General features: G+C 44.2%; 1 long non-coding RNA gene across 1 annotated transcript in view; it reads right to left on the bottom strand.

The window, feature by feature from the left end:
* The window catches only part of LOC140916737 (uncharacterized), a 64,793-nt gene that overhangs the window by 16,285 nt on the left and 23,822 nt on the right, over positions 1 to 24,686 (bottom strand). The window lies entirely within an intron of this gene.

Below are 24,686 nucleotides of genomic sequence, written 5' to 3' on the forward strand. Positions count from 1 at the left end.
TGAGAAATAAACCAATAAAAACACAGCCCCTTTAACTCAGTCTGAAGTGTCTAGGCAAGGCAGAAAATGTGAAGCTTTTGTTGGATGGTAGCATAGCAATACAGGCAGACACATGCGTAGGTGTCGTGTCCTAAATCCTGATGCAACAAAGCGCCCAATGGGATTATTCATGTGCATAAATAGTTTGCTGGACTAAGGTCCAGCTGTACTACATTGTTCCAACCTATTTGCAAGGAACAACCAAAGGAATGCAATGATGCTGGTTGGTTCACCTATGGCATCGTTCCCAGAAGTATAAGGTATCGCTCCACTCCCGAAACCTCTTGCATGCAAGTAGACAGCCACTCCCGCATGCCCCAGTGTCTTCATTGGGGATCTATGCGGGTTTAGCAGTCTCCTGGTGGCAATCAGCTGCACTACTGGGACCTGTAAGAGGTGATCTACAAGTCAGCAGAGCTCTAAGTGCTTGGTGTAGCTGTAAGACAGGCGGAAGTTAGGGGAGTCAGGTAAATTGAGTGGTTTTGTGTACTTTATCTTGAAACCTTTATATACAATTGAATGACATCCTGGGAAGGGAATCTACGAGCATATTTATCAACTGAGCAAAAGCTAGACAATTAGTTGTTTTGTTTCATTTCAAACTAATTTTGTCTTACCAATTGAAATTAAAGCCTCCAATAGGATCGTCTCCTTACTGGGATAGTTTTGTTACATGCTTTTCATTAATCTAGTCATAACTTCCGTAATATAATTTGGCATCTTATGGAAGCCTCTGGTAACTAGAGGGGTTCAGATGCATTGTCTGGACTCTGATTAAAAAAAAAAGTAAAATGTGTCCAATTAAAAATTCTTTTAGTCTGTATAATATATTAAATTCCCCAGAGTCAGGACAGCAACATCATCATTCTGTCCACATATTCTGTCTGCATGTGACAGTGGAAGCTACGTGCTAATGTCAACATTACAGAAACGTGTCTATCTGTCTAGTTGTCTATTTTCATTATATATTTCAGGGGAATTTCCAGGCTGGCTGAATGTTTTTCATGTCTGGCAATATTTGTTTGTGACTGTGGGGAATTTTCTACAGAACATTCTGACTTTCTTCCTCAAGTCTTTTTCAGCTCCTGAAACGAATATTCAAAGCCTCCCAGAGAAAAATGCAACCACGGAATGATCATAACAAATAATTGTTAACCTAATACACATAATCAGAAATAGGGGACAGACAGAGATCTGAGGGTAGAAAATGCCTTCGAACATTAAGTTCTAATGAAATACAGAATTTTCCAACGTATCAGCACTAACTTGTAGATGCATGAGGGTAATTTGGGAAAAAGAAAATCAGTGGGAATTTTAGGTGAACACAGGAGTGTCAAAAAAACATAATCTCAGAACCTTATAAGTCATCACTTCAGTTAGAAATATTTAAAACACATTATAGTAGAAAAAGAGGTGACATAAATGCCATGAAATAAACATAACAAAGGAATCAAAAAAATCAGAATTAACCTAGGCCAAATAATAGACACAATTAAACGGGAGGGCTCCATTTCCCTTTTCCTAGATGCATTAATGAACAGGGACTGCTTTAGTCATGTCAGAAAATTGCATCAGTTTCTACATGGGGAAAATTGGTCTCTTTCTCCCAATATTTGCAAAAGAGTGAACAACAGGCAACCGTGCTCGCATTAGCTCAGACATAGGTGAGGTTTTTCACAGGAGTGGGTGGGTGAGATTCTGTGGTCTGCGTTGTGCAGGAGGTCAGACTAGATGATCATAATGGTCCCTTCTGACCTTAGTATCTATGAATTTATGAATCTATGATGTGGTGAAGTGCAACGGCCCATGCAGCCAGTATGAGCTCAGAGGCCAAAAAAGGGCAACAAGACCATATATATTCAAAGGGAAGGGCCAGGTACCATCATAAAGATGCTACCATGGGGGAATGGCAAAGGAGGAAGAAATGGAAAAAACAAGTAGGTGGATTCATTAGTAATTAGTTTCCCCCCAGAATGGGGAAAGGGGAAAATAGGGGTAGTAGGAAGACCACATTGTCAAAGGTGAATGGGCACTGATGGCAGTGCAGGCCCAGACAGCCCAGGACAGGCGTTGTAAACTCTATCCTAGTCCCTGTGTTGAAACCATGGCACATAAAATGCCCCTTTCTCCAGTCTTCTGCCTCATGCTTTGGCTGGGATGACAGGGCCCGAAAAGTGTATCTAGTTCCGAGTGCAATACCAGCAAGCAGCCTCCTTCTACAGCTGCTGGCTCAGTGCTCAACCATATTCACCCGCACTCTGAAAACTAGGTCTTCTACTACGCCATCGCCTGCTAACTTTCACAGTCAGGCCTGCCTCTTCTGCAGCTAGTGAGGGGCCAGTAAAACCTGGCCTGGCAAATGCTCAGTAAAACAACGCATCGCCCCTGGCAGAATGGGGAGGTCTTACGCACTCGTGGTCAATCTTCAGTCTTCAACCATGGGTCACTCGCTGTTGGAGACAGCAGGAGGGGCATGATGTGGTGAAGATTTCTGTGCTTTGGACAGGAGTTTTGCCTGTTGCTACTGCAAGTCAGTTTAATCTCAAACTTGAGTAAAACTCTCCTAAACATCCATGTGTAGAGCTAGGCCTGGCCACTCGTAGCACCAGCCGTGCACAGCTGGCTTAACGGCCCAGCTGATACAGCAGAACCCCCAGCTTACACAGGGAAGGCATAACTAGGTCTACGGCTATGCCCCTCCCAGCCCCAGCCTGGAGTCTGTGGCTGGTGTGAGGGGATAAGGGGCACTGCGGTCATCGCTGGCTGACAGAACAGCTCTTTGGCAGGTGGTTGCCATTTGCACTGGGACTGACCTGGACCCCATCGGGGCCCAGGGTCACGTGAGCCTAGATGTGCCAAACAGCCACCTTTGCCCACCCCGGAGTCCTGTGCCAAGTGCAGCCAGACCCAAGGATTGGCCCTTAGATCTTTCCTCCCGTTAGGGTTTTCCTAATGGAGATGCTGTTCCTTCTCTTCTCCAGTCAAAGGCAAATCTGCACAGTGTGCATAGAGGTCTGCAATCTCACCCACTAACTGAGCCCTTTCCCACTGCTGCAAAGATCCAACCATCACGCCAGTGAAGAAAACAGTAATACAAATAGCAACTTCCAAAAAACAGATTCCACTTGCTCCCTTCCTGCCAGTGCAATGCACTTAGAGAATGTAAGTAACCAAACAAAAGCTAAGGGAGGATCTTATGAACAATATCACTTCTTGTGATCTTAGGGACACAATATTTATTATCTCCATGCAGCAGCAGCACTGAATTCCTAGGACCCTTTCTGTCTGGGTCATATTCTCCAATACTTATTAGCTGTGAAGCACACTCTCTTTTTATTCAACTACCACAAAACAACAACAATATTCCTCACACTGCATTTCCACTTCAAAAGAGAGGCAAACATAGCAATAGGTTTTTAAGCGCAACTCCACAATGAAATCAATGAGTTTTGCTTAAAATGTGATGGCTATATAATCTTTTTATGCCTCCGGCCCCACGTTATGGTATTCTGGTTTTGTACAGATCTTCCTTTATGCCATGGAGTTGCACTGTACAGGGAGAAATATGTGTCCTTTGCACAGCATTCTGTCCTTAGGCATGATACAAAAGTGCTCAACATTAGCATGGTTCCTTCAGCAATAAGCCCCCTCTATGCTTCCTATTTATGTTCATCCACTAATCAATTAATACCTTATTAAGAAGCACACCTGCAGTGGCTATAGGGTGACCAGATAGCAAGTGTGAAAAATTGGGACACTTTTTTGGGGGGGGAAGGCAGGCAGGCGGGTTTAGTTGCCTATATAAGATAAATCCCCTAATATTGCGATAGTTCCAATAATATCAGGACGTCTCGTCATCCTAAGTGGCTATATCCCCAGACCACTGCAAAGTACTGTAACTTTCAATCCTCCCCTATCTCTGCATGGCATAGATAGGAGAACTGGCTGGAACCTGGAATGGCCACTCCACAGGAAATTTCGACATGCTGAAATTTGTTTTTTGTGGCAAATCAAAATGAAAAAGTCAAAATTTCAAAATTTCCCACAAAACAGAAATTCTGAAAATGTTTGATTCAGAGCTGTTCAAATGTTTCATTTGGATAATGTCTAATCATTTTGTTTTGATAAGGTAAAATGCTTCATTTTGATGATGTCAGAACATAATTTAATAAAACTATTCAATATAACATATATCATGTGTATTCTGGCTAACACTTTCAAACTTGGGTGGCCAAGTTTAGGCATTTAAATCCACATTCAGGCTATGTCTACACTGCCACCACATTGACGCTCCGGCGATTGATGCACCTGGGTTGATTTAGCAGGTCTAGTGAAGACCTACCAAATCGACTGCAGATCACTTTCCGGTTGGCCCTGGTACTCCACTCCAAACGAGAAGAGTAAGGTAAGTCGACGGGAGAGCATCTCCCATTGACACAGCATGGTGTAGACACTGCAGTAAGTCGACCTAAGCTACATCGACTCCAGCTACATTATTCACGTAGCTGCAGTTGCATAACTTAGGTCGACCTACCGCGGTAGTATTATAGACATAGTCTGATTTTTCAGAGGCACTGAACAACCTCAGCTCCCATTGAAGGCAGCCAGAACCTGATTTAAAATGTTGGTTTCCACTTATTAGTTTGTCTGTTCACAGTGTAGTCCACTCAGTCGGGACATGCTTAATCAAGAAGAGTTGTTTACTGAGACATCTCCGAGGAAAAGCTGGCTTAGTTTAATAACAGTGGAATGATATTGTGCTAAACTGGGACCATTTTAGCACACTTAATGGGGACACATTTCCTGAGTGCCAAGTGATTAAGGTGTATTTGACTAAGTGATAAACAGATGTGGAATGTTAATCTCTGGTCTTCTCACACAGATCTCCCCAGAAAAGAGATGACAAAAGGAAGAAATACATTTGCAATAATGATTTATAGCACGGTGGCTATAATTTTTACTCTTGTACATTTATTTTATGCAGTGTTTTTGCAGCTTTAAGTCTTTCAGATTGTCTTTATTTTTAAATGGCTTGTTCTCTTGATTAGAATAGTTGGGATGAAGGGATGGCTATTTGGATGTCCCAGCGGAAAGTCATCTCCTATATAAGATATCTAAGGGCTTGTCTACTTGGAGCAGCAATGCACAATACAAAGGTGTGATTTCTAAAGCACACTGATGTGTTGTGCACTGACTTGTTTGTGCCGACCCTGCTGGTAAGCTGTAAAAGTTCCCTAGTATTGATGTGGTACTGTTTGTAGCTCACGAAAGCTCATGCTCAAATAAATTGGTTAGTCTCTAAGGTGCCACAAGTACTCCTTTTCTTTTTGTTTCAAACAGCACTACGTTAAAGCACACCAGCAGGGTCTACACACACCAGTTAGTGGACAACAAATTGTGTGCTTTAGAAATCATAGTCCTGTAGTGTTCATTGCTGCTCCTTGCAGATAGTCACTTAATGGCATGAAAAGAGATTCAGGTCAAGGTTAATTTATTACCCATTCATTACAAGGCTCATAGGCCCCAGCTCATCAAGGTGTTTAAGCATGTGCCTAACTTTAAGCATGTGTAATTTCACTGAGTTCAAAGGGACTAGTTATATACTTAAAGTTAGGTATGTCTTGGGAACCTTGATAAACTGGGATGTACACAATGTAATGAAGGCAGAAATACAAAAGTTGGAGTACTTGACTTTCCCAAAGTTCAGAGGTATTTGCAGCAGGTGTTGCAATTCAGTTCCAGCTCTCTTTTGAAATTAGTCTTTATTCTAGTACGTGCAAATAAATATTGGACATAGCTTCCATAATGCTTACATTTTGCAGTATCTGGCATTTGCTGCTAGCTGAAGGCTAAGGTAACCGTGCTTCAGTGGAGCATAAAATTGCTTTCCTTTGGAACAAGTAGGGCATTCTAATAATTGGCAAAACCATAAGTTGTGTTAAAGGCTGTATTTTCACTTTATTAATTTATATTGTGCAATGTGATGTGAAGCCCTGATTTCAATTACACAGGCAGTTGTCACATCACAATCACTGTGAAAAAACTGGGTTTGATAACACTAGTGATTGTCACGAATCTCAGGGAGCATTTACATATGTCAGGTAATGACGATTAGGAGATGTTGAGGTAATGAGCGGGTCCCAAGTGTGCTATGTAAATCAAGGCTGCCCACGGTCAGCATTCACTTCCCATGCACATCAGAACTTTTCCAGCAAGCTGGCTTTTCTGATGAGGAGAATTTATGGAAATTGCTCACACTTGGCAGCTCCACGCGGGTGCGTGTGTTCCCAGGCATCACTTCTGAGTTCACTACAACTTCCCCCTTTTTTACCCTTCTTCTCTTGAGCCAGGTTTGCAGTAGGAACGTTTCGCTGGCAGAGTCGTTCTGGTTTACTACATGGACACAGCTGATACCAGCAAAATTCATGGGTTTGCCAATATAGCTTATTCCAACCCCCCATTCCCCTCACCCCCAGCACAAGCAAAACAAGCTATACAGGCAAAGTTCAGTTTTGCCCAGTGCTTAATTTGTAACGAAAGAGGTGCTGGGGCACAAGCAATTTTTTTACATTTATGACTGATGCAGCAAGCCCAGAGTTGCCAGGGCTCTGAACTGCCAAGCCTAGAGGTGCCGGAGTTCACCTAGAATAAGCATATGTTACACATGTGTCAAGTGTTGATAGCAGTCTTAAATACAGGTTAACACAATCTATTTAGAGCTAACCCTTGCTTTATAAGTAGGCTTGGCTGGATTCGATTTTTATCCGTAAATGCTGATTTCACCGTCTACACTCTGACTGACAAAAATGTTTCCATCAATAATAATTGAAATTTACATATACGCAAAGTGAGAGAAATGCTGCTCAAGAACTTATTAGAGTTTGACTTAAGGATATTTACTTTTTATATTTTGACATGTGATGTTGACAGTTTGTGGTTTAATGTGGTTTTATGTCTCCAATCTCAATGTCTCCTGTCATTAAATAATGATTGTTTGACTCCTCCTACTGTCTGACCTCCCCGACAATTTCCCACATTTAAATATGAAAATTTAAACCCATAAGAATGGGGGGGGAAGGCTTAAAAATAAACATTGATATCAACAATTGAAATGATGAAAAAATAACTGAATTCTGCCAAGCCTATTTATAACATCTAAGTCAGTGGTGAAATTTGGGAAGTACATTAATGGATATCTCTGACTCGGTTACAGATGTTACATGAGATCTCTCAACAAAAGCTTTGAAAATTATTTTTGATACATCCTTAAATATGATTCATGTTCTTCTATTCCCAGAGAGATTACACTATGTCATTGCTTGAGAGAAAGGAGAGTCCAGGAATTAGAATGAGAGCCTGATACTTAAAAGATCTGAGTTCAATTCTCTGGTCTGCCACAGATTCTCTGTTTGATCTTGGCTTAGCCTCAATTCCCCCATCTGTAAAATGGGGATAACTGCTCTGCTCTACCTTACAGGGTGTTGTGTGGCTAAATACATTAAAGATTCTGCGGTACTCAGATGTATGGTAATGGGGGCCCATAAGTACCTTAATAGACTGCACTCGATTTTTATTTTAAAATTCTAAAATAAAGCCTGTAAACTGACTTCATTTAACTCTTTGTTTATAATGTACAACTCCTTAATAAACATTCAAGTTAATTCCGTTGACTTCTCAGCCCATAGTGCAGTCTGTATTATATAATTTAAACTTTTATTTTACACATGGGCGAGAGGAGATTCTGGGAAGGAGGGTTGGATGCAGCACATAATAAAGTACTGTAAAAGATTATTCTATAAACCGATGATAAAAACAGGCACATTTCTGCCACAAAATGTACACAGTTATCCAAAAATGGATTTATAAATTCAGCGGCAGTCCATCCTTTATCATACAATATACATACCACAGGATGAGTGTCTATCAGGATGGGATGCTAGTATGTTTTAACATTGGCTAAAACAGCTAAAAATTCTCTTCTGTGTTTCTGGACAACTAGAAATGGGCTCAAGTTGCAAAACTTGCATTAGAATTTTGAACATCTCAAAATTCTTGGCTTTTTGGATCTGCAAGTCCACACAGAGATGGCATTTGTCTTTCTGTAAGTCTACTGAATTTATGTCAAGCATGAAAAGGACACAAATAAATGCCCTTTAAAAATATTACTGTATGGTAATATAATTTCTCCAAACCCTACAATAACCCAACTGTAAATTGCACCTTTCTGGATCATTAATGCTGAATACTGTAGAGCTCTTTTAAAAGGATAGATCACTCTGCCTAGCCCACAACAGTGCTTCAGCATGAAACAATTCAGGCTGCAACCTTATTTACCAGTATTAACCAGCTGTTTGGGGGCCAAAATGCAGGCCGTGAGATCAGTACCAGAAATGTATGTGCTAAAGTAAAAATGTTCATTCTCCTTTGAGAATATGGAGGTGCCAATGTACCATGATGAGGGGTGCTTTAGAAATACATTAGCTGATTGGCTACATTTTCTTAAAATACAGTGGATCAGATACATGACTCTCGGCAAGGAGCAGACAGCTCAAGCCGTATTCCTTCGCTCCTAGACTATTAGCTGCTAACAACCCAAGGAGGCAGGAACGGCAGGTGAATTTGTACAGCAGCGGCAAATCTATGCCACACTCTTGTTTTCCAAGCCATGTCCCTACAGTGGTAACAAAGAGGCTGGGTGGTGTAGGATTCCCTGCACAAGCTCTCGGCAGCTAGGGCACTGGGGTGATGCTCCCCATGTCTGAGGATGGCTAAAGTTCACTGGCATCATGGTGCGAAGCGACCATACGCCATGCTGGCATCTAGCGCAATGTGTTTTAAGATGCATCAGAAAGTGTTATTTTATAGTGTTCTTGTATATTTTTTTCATACGGTAAAGAAACCAAACACGTGTACACTGATGACTTCTGACACCTTGCTAAAAACCATTTCACACAGCATAGAAAGCGTAATGGTTCACCTGCTGGGGCTAATTTTCAAAGAGGCAGAGATGCCTGGTAACACTGCCTTTTAGCCAAGCAAATTGCACAACTTTGGAGTTTCAAAGGGAATTTTTGATGGGCTAATACTTCTCAGGTGCCACTCAAGACATAGGGGCCATCTTGAGTTACAAGCTCGCACAGACTCACTCCTTTAGAAATTAGGGCTCATCATCCGTCAACATTAGGCCATTTCCTTCACAAGCTGCTGGGAAGCAAACGATTATTATTGACTATGACAGGCGTGTTTGGTTCCGTTCATTACTTTACTTGATCAGTTCTATCCCTTTGCAAATGACTGAAGGGAGGCAAAAAATTCTGAAGAGGGACTCTCACTGTGCTGTCTTGTAAGTTACCAAGGGCCAGACTGAGAGCTGCTTTACATGGATTGGAGAGTCGTAATGGGCATGAGGTGCTCCCTTACTCCTCTGCAAGGGCTACATTGATCCCAGGACACAATGCAGGGAGTGGGTAAGGTCCTGACTCCGTTCCTCTTCCTTCCCCCACAACACCTGGGCTGGGGTGGAGGGGGAAGTAAGCTGCGCCAGATAAAGGCCAGTGCAAGATGTAACAGAATGGAGTGGGCAGAGGCTGGGATCCAAACCGCAATTCCACCTCTGCTCTGCTCTGGTGCTGCCCCATAGTCTAGACTTATGGTAAGACCTTGCTCTGCATTTCACGAGGCATGACCTGAGGCGGTTTAAGGAGACTGGCCATCCCCCTGCCTTCCCTTATTAATTGCTCTTTATTCTCTCAAAACATAATGTGTGAAGTAAACTTGGTGTTTGCATTCCAAGAGAATCACCATCTCGGGACATTTTTTAGAGCTAGACTTGATCACTCACCGCAGAACTGAGTATTCTTCAGTAACAGTGAAATCTATCCTCCCAATGCCAGAGGGATCGAGCAGGTGACTCCATAGTTCACCATCCTTCCATTTTTAGTGTCCCGGCTTGACTTTTATATTTAAAGACTTTTTGTCATTCCTAAAATCATTAGCAAAGCCTATTAGACTCAGTCCATTATCTGAGATAGTTTGGATCTCACGACTGACCCAGGGGAAGCTTAGTAATCCAATGGACACAGACAGTTCTCTTTCTGTGTAAGCATGGTGGGCCCTTGCTTGGTGTCTGCTTTTATGTTAGGAATGTTCAAAGGCAAGTAAAAAATTTACGTTTTGGGGGCAAAATTATATATTTTGCTAAGTTATGCTGTTTAAGTTGACAGACGCTACCTCTCATGGAGAAAGGGAAGTATAGCTCCTGAACTGATTCACCAGATTTCACTAAGGGCAGGGGTGAAAGTAAGTCCAGTGACTTACCAGTACTCTGGGACCAGCTCTGGCCCCCAGAAGGGGCGGGGCCTAGGGCAGAAGGGGCAGGGTTGAGGGGGTCAGAGCCAGCCCCAGCCCACCCTGTAAGGTAAGTGCCCCACCCTCACCGGGGTAGCAGCAGCAGCCTGGGGCTCCGGGGGCTATTTAAAGGACCAGGGCAGCAGAGGCAGCTGGAGCCCCGACCCTTTAAATAGCCCCTGGAGCCCCCGCTACCCCAAGGCTCGGGGGCTATTTAAAGGGCCATGGCTCCCCTGCTTCTACTGTCCCAGTCCTTTAAATAGCCGCCGGAGCCCTGGAGTAGCGGCGGCGGGGCTCTTGCGGCTATTTAAAGGGCCCGGGCGGTAGAAGCAGGGGAGCCCCAGACCGTTTAAATAGCTGCCAGTGCCCTGCAGCCGCTACCCCAGGGCTCCAGCAGCGGGGCTCTGGAGGCAATTTAAAGGGCCTGGGGCTCCAGCCACTACTGGGAACCCCAGGCCCTTTAAATTGCCCCTTGGGGAAGCCGGGCTGCCCCAGTACGGTGCACCAGCTCTTACCGTACCGGGGTGTACCGGCTTACTTTCACCTCTGACTAAGGGTAAGTCTGGGCAATCTTTACTGACAGTGGTGATCACATACTCATATCAATAATTCTTTCTGGAACCTGCCATTCCAAAATCCTCACATCTCTCATAGAATTTAGAGTCCACTTGGAGGACAACTGCCATGCAGATATTGCTCTACAAAATGATCAAGGGCCTGGAAAAACTCTCGGGTGAAGAGAGATTGAAAAGACTGGGATTGTTTACCTTGCCAGGAGATGAAGAAGAGGGAACATGATGAAAGTATATAAAATACAGAATGCTCTAGAGGAGGGAAGTTGGGAGCATCTGTTCTCCCTCTTTCATAAGAACAAAGGTAGTCGTATCTGTGTCGGTCCCCGGATATTAGAGAGACAAGGTGGGTGAGGTAATGTCCTTTATTGGACCAACTTCTGTTGGTGAGAGAGATGAGCTTTCGACTACAGCTTATCTCTCTGAAAACAGAAGTTTGTTCAATAAAAGATATTACCTCAACCACCTTGTCACAGGCACAAGGGGACAGTCAGTGAATTTAAAAGGTGAGCAACTCAAAACTGAAAAAGGAAACACTTTCCACACATGAATATTATTATTATTAATTACTAACCCAACACTATGGTATTGCCTAGGAGCTCCAGTCATGGACCAGGACCCCACTGTGCTAGGCGCTGTACAAACACACAACAAAAGACATTCCCTGCCTCAAAAAGCTTACAATCTAAAGGCAAGTCTACACTACAGCACTACATCGGCGCAGCTGCACCAGTGCTGTGTAACACATCTGGTGAAGACGCGCACTACAGGAGAGCGCCCTCCCGTCAGCATAATTACTCCACCTCGGTGAGAAGCAGAAGCTATATAGGCGGGAGAGCATCTCCCACCGACATAGCGCCAGTGTGGACAGAGTAAAACTTGCATTCCTTGGATGGGGGGCTGTCCTAAGTGTAAGACAAAAGAGAACAGATGGATTCAGACAGGCAGAACAGGGAGTACAAGAAAACAATGAGACAATATTGGTCAGCATGATGGCTATGGTCTTAGCACACCAGCAACCTAACCACTGGCAAGTTTTTGGTATGCATCACAGCACAGGAGAGTTTTAAGGTGCATTTAAAGGAGAACCATGGAGTAACTTTGTCAATCTTTGTGGAGAGCACCTCCAAAGCCTGAGGGGCAGCATGGGAGAAAGCACAGAGGGGCTTATTGGAAAATTTAACAAATGGGTGAGGCTGGCATCAAGAGGCCAATCAGTGGCAGGAGTCAACACCTTATAGTGAACGAGAGACGATAGGTAGGGTGGGGATAGGCCATTAAGGGCCTTGAAAATGCAGACAAGTAGCTTATGTATGAGGCGGTGGAGCCAGTGGAGAGATGCAAAAATGGAGAACCTGTGGAACTGCCTGTCGCAGGAAGTCACTGCAGGAAAGAACCTAACAAGGTTCGAAGTGTGATTGGATAATGATATGAATACCAAGACTATCTAGTTACCACAATTAAAGACCAGACATTTTGGAAGGAAGATTAAACATTGTGGTTCAGGGTTTAAACCAATCTCTAAATTATTAGAGACTGGGATGAGACCTAGGTGGGGGCAGATTATCCCACATCTGCGAGTTTCCTGAGCCTTCCTCTGAAGCATCTGGTGCTGGCTACTGTCTGTGATGGGATTCTGGACTAGATGGACCAGGAGTCTGATCCCGCCTGGCGAATCCCATCTTCCTATACACTGAAATATCCCCAAGGCACTGAAGTACAGTTAATTAAAACTAAAGTGGCTATGCAGATTTGTAAGGCACTGACCCCCTAATTACAGCGTATTATGTCAAAAGGCAGATTTGATGGGAGGGAAAAATAGCTGTTCACGTTTGCAGCTTTCCTTTGCAGTTCGCCTTTCACTGTAAATCACATTTTCTCTCCCTTTCAGAATTCATTGCTGCTGTCTGCTTGTCCTAATCTTTGGTTTGTTTTAGCTAAATGGAAGCTTCTGATATAAAATTGTCATTTAAAGTAGCCAAAGATGAAGAAAGGGACAAGACATCATCTTAAACTTTTCCACCAGGGAGTCAAAGAAGAAACAAAACCAAGGGGCCTGTTCACTCCTTTTTGTTTTTTCTTTACTAATTGCTCGATAATATTTGTATTATTTTCTTTCGAGCCTTAGATATCAGTCCTGGGGGCTCTTAATTTGCTTCAGGGTTGAAAATTGCTAATTATCAAGAGTCCTGCTCCTAGCATAGTTATAGGTGTTAGTTATATCATCAATAATTAACAGAAGAAATGCAGAACTCTGAACTCAGGTCTTGGAAGGTAAAAAGCCTTGTGGTTCATTTTTGAATACTCAGCTAAATCCCGTTAGCTTCTTCCACACTATCAAAGTATTTGGATAACATAAAGCAACTGAATAAATCGAAATGTATCTAAACACCTTGTAATTCCCTATTCAGGGCTGTTGCCAACACTACTTTTAACCCAAGGAAAACATTTCCCCAATTACTGATAACATACAATACAGCTACATTTCACCTCCAGCACATCATTTTGATAACGGGTATGGAAATTATCCATTCAGTAGCTACTCAGGTTAGAAAAGATTGGTTTTCAGATAATTCTGAGAACCCCAGAATAATCCTCTATAGACATGGTGGTGACACTCCACCAACATTTTTGCCTTTGACAAAAGACTTTGTGGCTAAAATGTTGGTGATCACTGCCTACCTGCTGCCCAAAGAGTTCAAACAATAGCTATGCGAAAATCACGACCACTCTCTTGAGGAACACAGAGGGGTTTTATAGGGTTAGATAACTCAAGGGAGGGAGTCGGCCTACAAGAAAGGAGACTGTTTAACACTAACCAATCAACCTGCATTCTTAGGTACGCCTCATACTGACTTCCCCCAACCCCCTCCCCGCCCCCTCCCCCACCGCAAACTGCTAATTTAACATAATTTTCATCTAAATCCACAGTAACTTTAAAAAAAGTGGGAGTGAAAAAAGAGACAAACAATAACATCACTCTGCACTCACTTGTGATTAGCCCTCTGCATTTTCAATGCCCTGCAAATTGTTACAGGTGACCTGGCAAAGGATTTTAAAATAGATTGTTCTGATGCCCTTTTTATGTTTCTTCGTGATGCATAAAATTAGCCTGAAAGGGTTTTGTTAAAGAGCATTATTATTTTCCCCCTTCTTTGAGTTTTGCTTTAGAAATATTAGGAATATAAAGTCTGGTCTGCCCTGACTTCCTCACTGAAGGATAGGGAAGTCTAAGAGATGTTTGCAGTGAGCTTTTATCGTACTAATTGAAGGGGCGGGGTCGTTGAATATCAACAAATGCTTCCTTTAGCCAAAATGTTAATTAGGCATTGAAGTTAAACAGGTGTTAACAGCAACAAACAAAACCAGGAAGTTTAAATGAGCCTGTCTAAAGGAGCTCCTTCCCCTCGCGACACTCAGCTTTCGTCCTCCCGGCTCTTGGGGCATCACTGTTCCACCACTTCTCCAATCGCCACAGAGTCCTCCATCCTAGACAAGAACTGGATTTCTAAGCAGAAAAAGACCACCTTAGAATGAAACATTTCAAGCCTTCTTCATCCACCATAAAGATGTTTCAAAGGGCATGAGCCCAAGTATTTTCCTTTGCAGTGCTCCTTTCACTGACGCTCACCAGGCCCTGGGTGGATGTATTATTATCCCCGTTTTACAGATAGAGACACTAAGATAGAGAGCAAAAAGAACAGGAGGACTTGTGGCACCTTAGAGACTAACCAATTTATTTGAGCATGAGCTTTCGTGAGCTACAGCTCACTTCATTTTTCCACTGCATGCATCCGATGAAGTGAGCTGTAGCTCACGAAAGCTCATGCTCAGATAAATTGGTTAGTCTCTAAGGTGCCACAAGTCCTCCTTTTCTTTTTGCGTATACAGACTAACACGGCTGCTCCTCTGAAACCTAAGATAGAGAGGTTAAATATAGTAGCAAATCTGCAGCAAAGTTGGGATTCCAGGGGTCCCTTGCACCCAGCTGAATGATAAATCCACTAAACCAAGCTGACAGGCTACATTTGTACGTACGTGTTTTATTTAGCACAGCATCCATCACCTTTAAAACCTTCCTGACAGCCCAATACAGGCGTCTTGCTTCTGGCTTCCCTGTGTCACCCAACCCCCCTTCCTCCATCCTATACATAGTGCCTTTGATAGCGTTATTCATGCTCAGCCGCTCGTTGTGTCTCATTCAAGGCTGAGCCATTGCCACCTGGCAGCATTTATTGATAAATAGGTATCAGTAGCTAAAAGAGCTCCTGACCCACTGGAAAAGCTGCAATGCCTGGATCAAGGCCATTATCGTATCGTACAAAACACCCCCTTTGAACTCCTTCTTGTTATTATTTACCTAACTCATATGTGCAGGGCACTTTACGAGCATATGAAAGACACGGACCAGATTCTGCCAGAAGCCAGGGGCTGATCCGGCAAGAATCTCAGAACCTCTGCAAAGTGGCATGCACCTCGGCCTCCGACTGGAGTCTGTATAAGATGAGGAAGATGAACCCCTTTCAGGACGGGCTTAGCAGAACTGGTCCTTCCACTGGTGTAAGTATGGAGTTACACCACTGAGAGCAGATTTGGCCCCGTGGACCCTGCTCCAAGGAACTTGGCAGTAGTACTAAACATTTATATTATGGTAGCTACCAAAGGAGGTCCCCCCATACTGGACACATCTAGATAAGAGACCAGAGACAGCTCATGCCTTGCCTAGCCATGGGCAGCAGGCAGGGTTTTGTAGGATCAAGGCAGAGGTGCCCCTTAAGTAGGGGTATAATGAAGGATAATGCAGTGGCTGTGAAGATTAAAAACTCTCTTGAGTAAAGACAAAATGGCAAAGGCAATAGACCCTAGAGGGTACAAGAAAGGGAGAGGAGAGGGTTTTGCGAAGGGATCTCAGCTCTGTGGGGCCTGTTTCCCACAGAGAGCAAGGAACACATAGGTTTAGTATCCTATAAACGCTTTTGGCTGTAAGTTGTATGTGGACAGAGATTTGGCTGGCTGGATATTGCTTGGGACACACCCGGACCTGATGTCTGTATTTATTTTTATACAGATATGGAATATTTCCTGCTTTTCAATCAATATCAATAGATAAAAGTGCCCTGGTCGTGCTGGATGTGGTGGCTGGGCCCACAAAGAGGAGCGACCTGTCACTTCAAAGGGAAGGACGGCTCCTGGCCAAGCAGCGGCTTTTGCCATCTCCAGTGGGGCCAGACTGCTTTTATCTATTGATAAATATGCAGAAGGTTAATTGGAGGCATAAAAGACTCTCCTGGGAGGCACAATTAAAACCCACAGCCATGGCTTTCATACAACAGGTGATCCAGACTCAGCCAGGGCACTGCAAATAGTAATGCAAAGCTTTGGTCTCTAAGCCAAAGAGCTGGCCACAGACAAGACTGGCAAAAGATGTGAGAAAGGAAGAATTATTATCCACGTTTTACAGCTGAGGCAAAGCAAGATGAGGCCACTTGTCTTAGTCCAGTACCTGAATCACAAGGCTATTCTTATGCACATGCTTAGGAAAGTGCAGAATTGCTTGCAAGATCAGGGCCCAAGGTACAACACACCCCACTAGGAAGAGCCCAGTGAATACTGCAAAAAGGCATTGCATTGGCAAATATTTGTTTGGCTAAAATTTGCTTTGTAGTATTTGCACATCTGAGTAATTTTTTGTTCACAAGAACGTTCACAGAAAGTGAAAACTCCTACATATCCACATGAGAATATGTGTTTGTGTGAACATTTCCATGGGAAGTCCTTGCAAGGCCAACCTGAAACCTCTTCTATAAAACAGGAGAGAAGTCAAAGTGTCAGTCATCCAATCAGCAGGCAGGTACAATGCCCACATGATTAGAGGACCAATCACACTTTGGAAATAACAAACAAAAATGAATAGTAGAAGACACAGCCAAAGCAAAGAGTTTGCCACCAACCCAGAGCGCGAGATACACTGGCAAAAACCATTTGCTGAGAAATTTTGAATAACGAACAAATCTGTAAGTATCCAAGTCAGTCCCTGGAAAATTTAAAAACAAGGAAAAGGACTAAGATACCTGAATAAATTATTTGCTACAGCCAGTTCACCCAGCTCTATGGTGCATTGGATCAGGAACATTATGGGGTAGAGGAGGCAAGCAAGAAAAGGACATAGGAATATAAGACTGGAAGGGACCTCCTGGGTCTCAAGTCCAGTCCCCTGCTATTGCAGGCAACTCCTGTTGTATAATCCCATTCATAAATTTATCAAGCTCCGTCTTACGGCACCCAATCAGAGGACATGAAGGACCCACGGAGCAAACGCAGTTAGCAGAGAGTATGGCACAAAAGGAGGATGGAAGAAAATTAGGCAAGATGTGGAAGGTGGGCAGAGTCATCATATCGCACTTTAAAGGGAAGCACAAGCAATTTGCATTTGATCCAGAGAGAAACAAGGAGCTAGCGAAGGGACATAATGGGAATAGTGGGGATGGGAGCTCATTTTAGCTGCTGCATGTTGCATTGACGGAAGAGGAGGGAGGAGGGAGAAAAGGCGGTCATCAAAAGATTTAGCTGAAAATCAAAATTTAAAATATCAAACAAACCTTTGTTCAGATTGTGCATGTGTCCTCTCTCAGCAAACAGACTGTCTCTTTGTTTCATGAGGATTTAGGGGGCACTTAGCGCCATCTAAATAATAATATTTGTAGAGCTAGTCATGAAATTATATTTCTGTTTTCATCACAATTTTGAGTGGAAATTTTTAAGGTTTTCATCGAGGTGGGAGGTGTGGGGAGGGAGGGTAGGTGCTGATTGGTGGGGCTGCCGGTGCATGGGAGGCGCTGGGAGCTGAAGCAGGGTAACAGATGGGGAGCTGCTGACATATTACTGTGGCTCATTGGTAAATTCTGGCTCCTTCTCAGGCTCAGGTTGGTCACTCCTGCCCTCAGAGCCCAAGTCATGGACCAGAAGCCCATTGTGCTCAGCGCTGTATAAACATAAAACAAAGAGATACTTCTTGCCCACAAAGAGTTTATAGGATAATCAAAGTCAATAGGTCATGAAGGATCTTTCCCTTGGAATATATGTTTAATTTTCAAATTAAAGTCGGGGGAGAGGAAGATATACAGCACATTAACCAAGGAGTTGGACAGATCCTGGATGCATTTTCTGAAGATGTTTTTCAGATGCATTTTTGCCAGGTCCTTTGGGAACGCTGTTTAAAACATGTGTCCTTTCCAGTCACTCTTACAAAGATGGTCCTGACCTTGTGGATTTTGCCGAGGACTTATTCCTCTTCTTGAGGCAAATGCTCTCCCCAGGGTCTGTGGGATTGTGACACAACCTTCCCAGGAAATGGACTTGGTGCAGGAAGGCTTTGCCGGGGTGGAGTGGAAAGGAATTCTCTCCACCTCTGCAGGTCATCAATGAAGCTTTTCCCTGCCTGCTACCGCAGCAGCTTCAGCAGCCCACGCTCCCCTCTGAGGCAATGATAATGCCGACAGATCTGAGCAGTCACATATCTGCTAGCCCCAGCCCTGCGGTGGTGTGGAAGAAGCTCCCTCAAAGCTCATCAGGTAGGAGGAGAGCACCTTTTGTGCTCCAGGAGTTCTGCCCTTTCTCCTATCAGGACAGCAGTGGATCTGCTGCAATCAGAGCTCTCCGTGTGCACAAGGCAGAAAGGGAATGGGGAGGTAGCAGGGAGGGCGAGTTTAGCACCAGTATGCAGAGAGATTTGTACATATGTATTTAAATCACAAGGTTTCAAATCCTGCTGGTCTTGACTACACTGGGGCTAGCCGGTTGAATAAACCCAGCAGGATTTGGTCCTGTATCCACTGCTGTTAATTTCACCAGCTTCACCTTAAAGGAAGGATTCCTGACCTTTGCAGTCTGACATTTAACAACCCTTACTACTCATTCATCCCTACTATTCATTTCTCCTCTGCTTCATTTTCTTTCTTACTTTGCAATGGCAGCGGCAACAGGGTACATATTTCTGAAGAACAATAGATTATTATCCTAATTATAGTTTCCTGGTGTTTTCTTCACTTTTACCATTTTATTAAAAACAATTAGCTGAGACGAACCAATCTTTTTTAATCCCTACCCTATTGTTCTCATCTCTCTCTGATTCTGAGGAGGTCTTTTCAGAGGGTGTTTTATTCATAATTACATACTGGAGGGTGATTGCTCAAAGAGTGACTCCAGAAGGGATTTGATTAACAGTACTTTTTTTAGTAATGCATCTAAAGTTTTTAGCGCTATTTAATAATCCTATCCCAAAGCCCTATTTTCTTTGCAATGCTGTGTATTAAGCATGGGCCTGATCCTGCAGCCTTTTCCAGGAAAAGTCCTATTGAAGTTAATGGTATTTCCTCATGTAGGTAAACTCTACAGGCTTGGATCCTGATTGTCATTAAACTGGTGTAAACTGGAGTAACCACCTTAACTTCAGTGGAGTTACCCTGCATTTACACTGAGTAAATGAGATCGGAATCGGATTCATTGTGTCCTACTACACATGCATAGTACAAGCCACTAGCACTAACAGGCGTTCCACAGCAGGTGCAAAGGAGAACACGGTAGATCTCCCCAGGCTTTACTCAAGAGGGAAGTATGGTGATTCAGCAAAACCATTACAGCTGGTCATATAGAAACATTGCTAAGGGGAATGGTGTGAATTTAGGACCTGATCCAAAGTCAATGGGCGTCAGTGAGCTTTGGCTCAGGTCCTCAGTGCTCATGCAAGGAATTCGGTGATCAGCCTTTCAGATTCAAAGTCCTCTACCTACAAGCACAGCAGCAGCATGGGTTTCTGCAGTTTGCCCTGCTAGTGTGGGTCAATACCAGCCCAGAGAGTGAGAATGTGGTCCAGCATGCCAAATGAGCTAGGATTGCTATTAAGGGTTCTAATTAGTGCCAATGATGGTGATGCTTGTGTCATGTGGACATCACTTCACTGGGAGCCAGACTTGAAACCACCAACTCCTTCCACTTGGGCCACTGAACGGCCATTAGACAGTAATAACTTTCAGGCACTGCTAACCTGGATTGGATATGATCTGGGTGACCTAGAGGTGAAAGGTTCTATATCCCATTACAAACCCCATGAGTCATCCGCTCCCTGTTTACATTTCTGTGTCGTTCTCAGAGGAGAACACACCACTCACAGAGACCTGAACTGACGGCCAAGATCTGTGCTGACATGCCTTGCTTTCAGATGTGTGACCTCTTGCGCTGCTTTACACTGCTGGGTCAGACCCAATCATGTGTCACTGAAAGAATATTAAAGAGGACTGTTATCAGCATAAATACACCCATTCAGTTCCAGAGGGCATCTCCCATCAGAAAACGGAAGGAGCTGTGAAAACATGAAGCAGAATACATATCAAGCTCATTTTGACCAGTTCTGCATAATTAGGCCCATCTTTGCTCACAACACATCCTAACTGCTTTAATATGTTTGCCCAAGGAGAGGAATCTTTGGTAACACAGACAGGCAGTGCTGAGCTCAGGGGAAGTAAGCCAGCCCTGCTGCATTCCCCCGATTGGGGCTCTTTGTGGGAAGGAAAATTTCGGAGTGTACTAGGAAGGAGCAGGGTTCCATTAAGGGGTAGCAGGGTTCACTGAGGAAGCACAGATGGGGTAAAATTGTGGCTCAGTTGAAACCAATGGCAAAACTCCTGTTAACTTTGAGGGGGCCAGGATTTCATCCACAGTCAGGAGCAGAGCTGGCTGAGAAAATCCTTTTCATTAAAAATGTCAAAATTTGTTTTCATTCCAAACTGGAAAAAAAACAAAAAAAATTCAAAATTTTCTACAAAAAGAAACTTTTGATAAATTCTTGGGTTCATTGTGGATAGTTCTGTGAAAACAGCCACTCAATGTGCAGCGGCAGTCAAAAAAGCTAACAGAATGTTGGGAATCATTAAGAAAGGGATAGATAATAAGACAGAAAATATCATATTGCCTCTAGGTAAATCCATGTTACGCCCATACCTTGAATACTGCGTGCACTGCGTGCAGATCTGGTCGCCCCATCTCAAAGAAGATATGTTGGAATTGGAAAAGGTACAGAAAAGGGCAACAAAAATTATTAGGGGCACAGCTTCCATATGAGAAGAGATTAATAAGACTGGGACTTTTCAGCTTGGAAAAGAAACGACTTAAGGGGGGATATGATAGAGGTCTATAAAATCATGACTGGTGTGGAGAAAGTACATAATTATTTGCTCCTTCTCATCACACAAGAACTAAGGGGTCACAAAATGAAATTAATAGGCAGCAGGTTTAAAACAAACAAAAGGAAGTATTTCTTCACACAACACAGTCTACCTGTGGAACTCTTTGCTAGAGGATGTTGTGAAGGCCAAGACTATAACAGGGTTAAAAAAAAACTAGATAAGTTCCTGGAGGATAGGTCTATCAATGGCTATTAGCCAGGATAGGCAGGGATGCAAAACCATGCCTACCCTCTGTTTGCCAGAAGCTGGGAACAGACAGCAGGGGATGGATCACTTGATTACCTGTTCTGTTCATTCGCTCTGAAACACCTGACATTAGCCATTGTCGGAAGACAGGATACTGGGCTAGATGGACATTTGGTATGACCTAGTCTGGCCGTTCTTACATTCTTATGTTATGTTCTTAATTCCATTTTGGAAGAATCGAAACACAATTGTTTGAAAAATTCCAAGCAGGTGGGGAGCTGGCGAGCCATCCATCCCACCAGGCAGTCAGCCCCGACTACTAGCCAGCCAGGGGAACCATGAGGGCTGGCAGGAAAGCCTGCTGGTTTCCAGCTAAGGTTTCAATGAGTCTGTCTAATCAATATTTCTAAAGGGAAAGTGTTCCATCAGAAAATTTGCAACCAGTTCTGATCAGGAACATTTTTTTCAGGGTAAGTAGCAGCCATTCTGAATCTTGTGGATCAAATCCCATTCTGCTTAGTCTCAGCAGGGTGTGGCCTAAGCAGACAGCAGCTGATGGGGATTTAAAAAAAACAGACCATGGGCTCAGTTCTGCTCTACCTGAAGTCCATGTGGTTTTGTAACTGATTTATACAGGCATATTGGCACCTTTTGTCTAGACTGTCCCAGACATCCCAAATTTGATTTAAGTGCAGTCCATTTCAGCTTCAAAAGATGCACCATGTTTTTTGCATGTGAGTGATCATGATTCTGAAGGTTTTTCCAGCTCTGTATTTATCCTACAGGCTTGATTTAAAAGAGTTCAACGAATGAGCTAAGATTTTTTCTTTAAAGAGGATTTTCATGCTTGGGAAAACTCAAAAATGTATCAGTTTACTTTTCTTATATTTTTCAAGACGCCCCTGACCACCTTTGTTAATTACCAACCATTTGAACATGGGCTTTCTCCACCCTGATCCTGCAGTGAAGTCATAATGCTGTATTTGTCATTCTAACATCAAAGCCATCTCCATGGGAGCAAACTGTGATGTCATAAACACATTTTAATGGCTTGTTTACAGGAACGAGCAGAAGGAGAAAGTAGATTGGAATGTGCAGAAACTCTTATCAATACACACATTTTCAAACACAATGTGGCTGAGTCACACAGAAAATTGCAGGCCACAGAAAAGGCTCTTGGCTTAAATGCCTTCTTTCTTCCAACTTGTCCCAGCACAAAATTCCATTTTAAACTCATACTTGTTCCTCTAGAAAACAAACAATCGCAGGAGAGTGCATTCTTGTTATTCATACATAAGGCTGCAGGTCTGTCATGGAAGTCATGGATTCCATGACTTTCCAGGACCTACACTTCTTCTGCAGCAGCACTGTGGCTGGCAGCCCCGGGCCCACCGGGCCTGCCACTTCTTGGGCAGCCCCAGACAGCTTGACTCAGGGGATGCCAGAGCAGCAGTGGTCCCAGAGCAGCCGCGGGACCCTGGGCCACCCCGTCCGCCGGGAGCAGCCACGGGTCCCCTGGTCACCTCCCTTCCCTCAGAGAAGCTGCAGGGCCCTGGGCTGTGCCTCCCTCCCCTCCCGAGGAGCAGCCACACCACCCTGGGCAGCCCTCTCCCCTCAGAGCAGCTGCAGTGCCCCGCGAAGCTCCCCTTCCCCCAGAGCAGCAGCAGGGCCCTGCCCCCCCCCCCGAGGAGCAGCAGCGGGCCCTGGGTTGCCGCCCCATGAGGAGCAGCAGCGGGCCCTGGGTTGCCCCCCGGAGGAGCAGCAACAGTACCCTGGAGGCACCCCGCAAAGAAGCCGCAGCACCCCGGGCTGACCACCCACAAGAAGCAGCAGCAAGGCCCCAGGCTGCCCCCCTCCCCACAGTAGCAGCAGTACCCTGGAGGCCCCCAGAGCACCTAAGATTTAGCCAAGAGCATTTATAGTACAAGTCATGGACAGGTCATGGGGCCGTGAATTTTTGTTTATTCCCTGAGACCTGTCCATGACTTTTACTAAAAATACCTGTGATTTAAAGTAGCCTTATTCATACGGCACCCAATGTGTGCGAGATGCTTTGCTAACACAACAAAACAAATCCTCGCCCCCAAAGAGTTGCAATCTGGACAGACAACACATAGTCCCAGAGAGATGCATGCAATATTTCCCCCTGCCTCCACCCCTGTCCAGTTTTTATTTATTTATAGATTTGCTGGAGCCATTGTCTTTAGGAGCTCACCATTGCTCACACAAGCCATCCCATTTCACTTAGGGCCTGACCCAAAGTCTAATGAAGTTAATGGAAAGACACCTGTAGACTTCAGTGGGCATTGGATCAGTTGGATTAATCTCATTGGAGGGGGATTTCCTGTCCCCCTTTACTTACCTGCCTACTTTGCAAGAGCTGTTGTGAGGATTAACGTTTGTAAGATGCACCGAAGAGGGAGAAAGTACTGCATCCGAGCTAGGTGAAGTCATTATTTTAAGTTAATTACACCTCACTGCAGACAACTTTTACGATGCCCAAAACCTCTCTTTATACATTCCAGTGCCCTGTCACAATGTTCTTTACAAAAAAAGTACAAAATTCACCAGCAGACAGAATTAGGCACAGCCAAGATATGTGACTATGTATAGCACCAAGGTCACTCACAACATCCTCTGAAATTATATGGCCCATGTCACCTGTCCCTTGCAAACAATGCTCCCTTTGGCCCTACACTCTCTTGCAAATAAAGGGCCTGATCCTGCAAACGATGCTGTATGAAAGCATCAAAGGGTCTACTCGTGTGAGTAAAGTCATCTGCAGGAATCATTGTTTGCTGGATTGGGCCTAAACATACCGGCCGAACAAAGAGTGTTTTGTTCCACTATATAGTACTGTAAAGTATTAGCACTGTGAAACTAGACTGATGGAAATTCTTGATAGTGTAAACTGCAAAACTGAGCTGCAGCTCAGAAATATGATCTCTCTTGCTCTTTCCCAGCGCATGATGCTGCAGGGCCGGAGCTCTCGGTGCGCGAGGCAGAGCATACTGGCTGAGGAGGGGGCAGACAGCGAGGGAACAGCTGCTGTCTGCAGCAAGCGCCCCTCAGCAACTGGTAGAAATCCATGCAGTCATTAAGTATGGGTGGAGACAGCTCCCCTCTCTGCGCCTTCTACAGAGGGGTAGGGAAAGAGGAAGGCCTGGCTTCCACAGGGGACATCTCCCCATGTGACTGCCTGGGAAAACCTAAAGTGGAGTCTCATTTTCCCAGAGCCTGTGGGCTTTGCAGGCCTCTTCCTGTGTGAATCCCCAAACCGCACCCTGGAGCAAAGCAGGCT

The sequence above is a fragment of the Lepidochelys kempii genome, chromosome 9, assembly GCF_965140265.1.
Source record: "Lepidochelys kempii isolate rLepKem1 chromosome 9, rLepKem1.hap2, whole genome shotgun sequence".
In the NCBI taxonomy this organism is placed as follows: Eukaryota; Metazoa; Chordata; order Testudines; family Cheloniidae; genus Lepidochelys; species Lepidochelys kempii.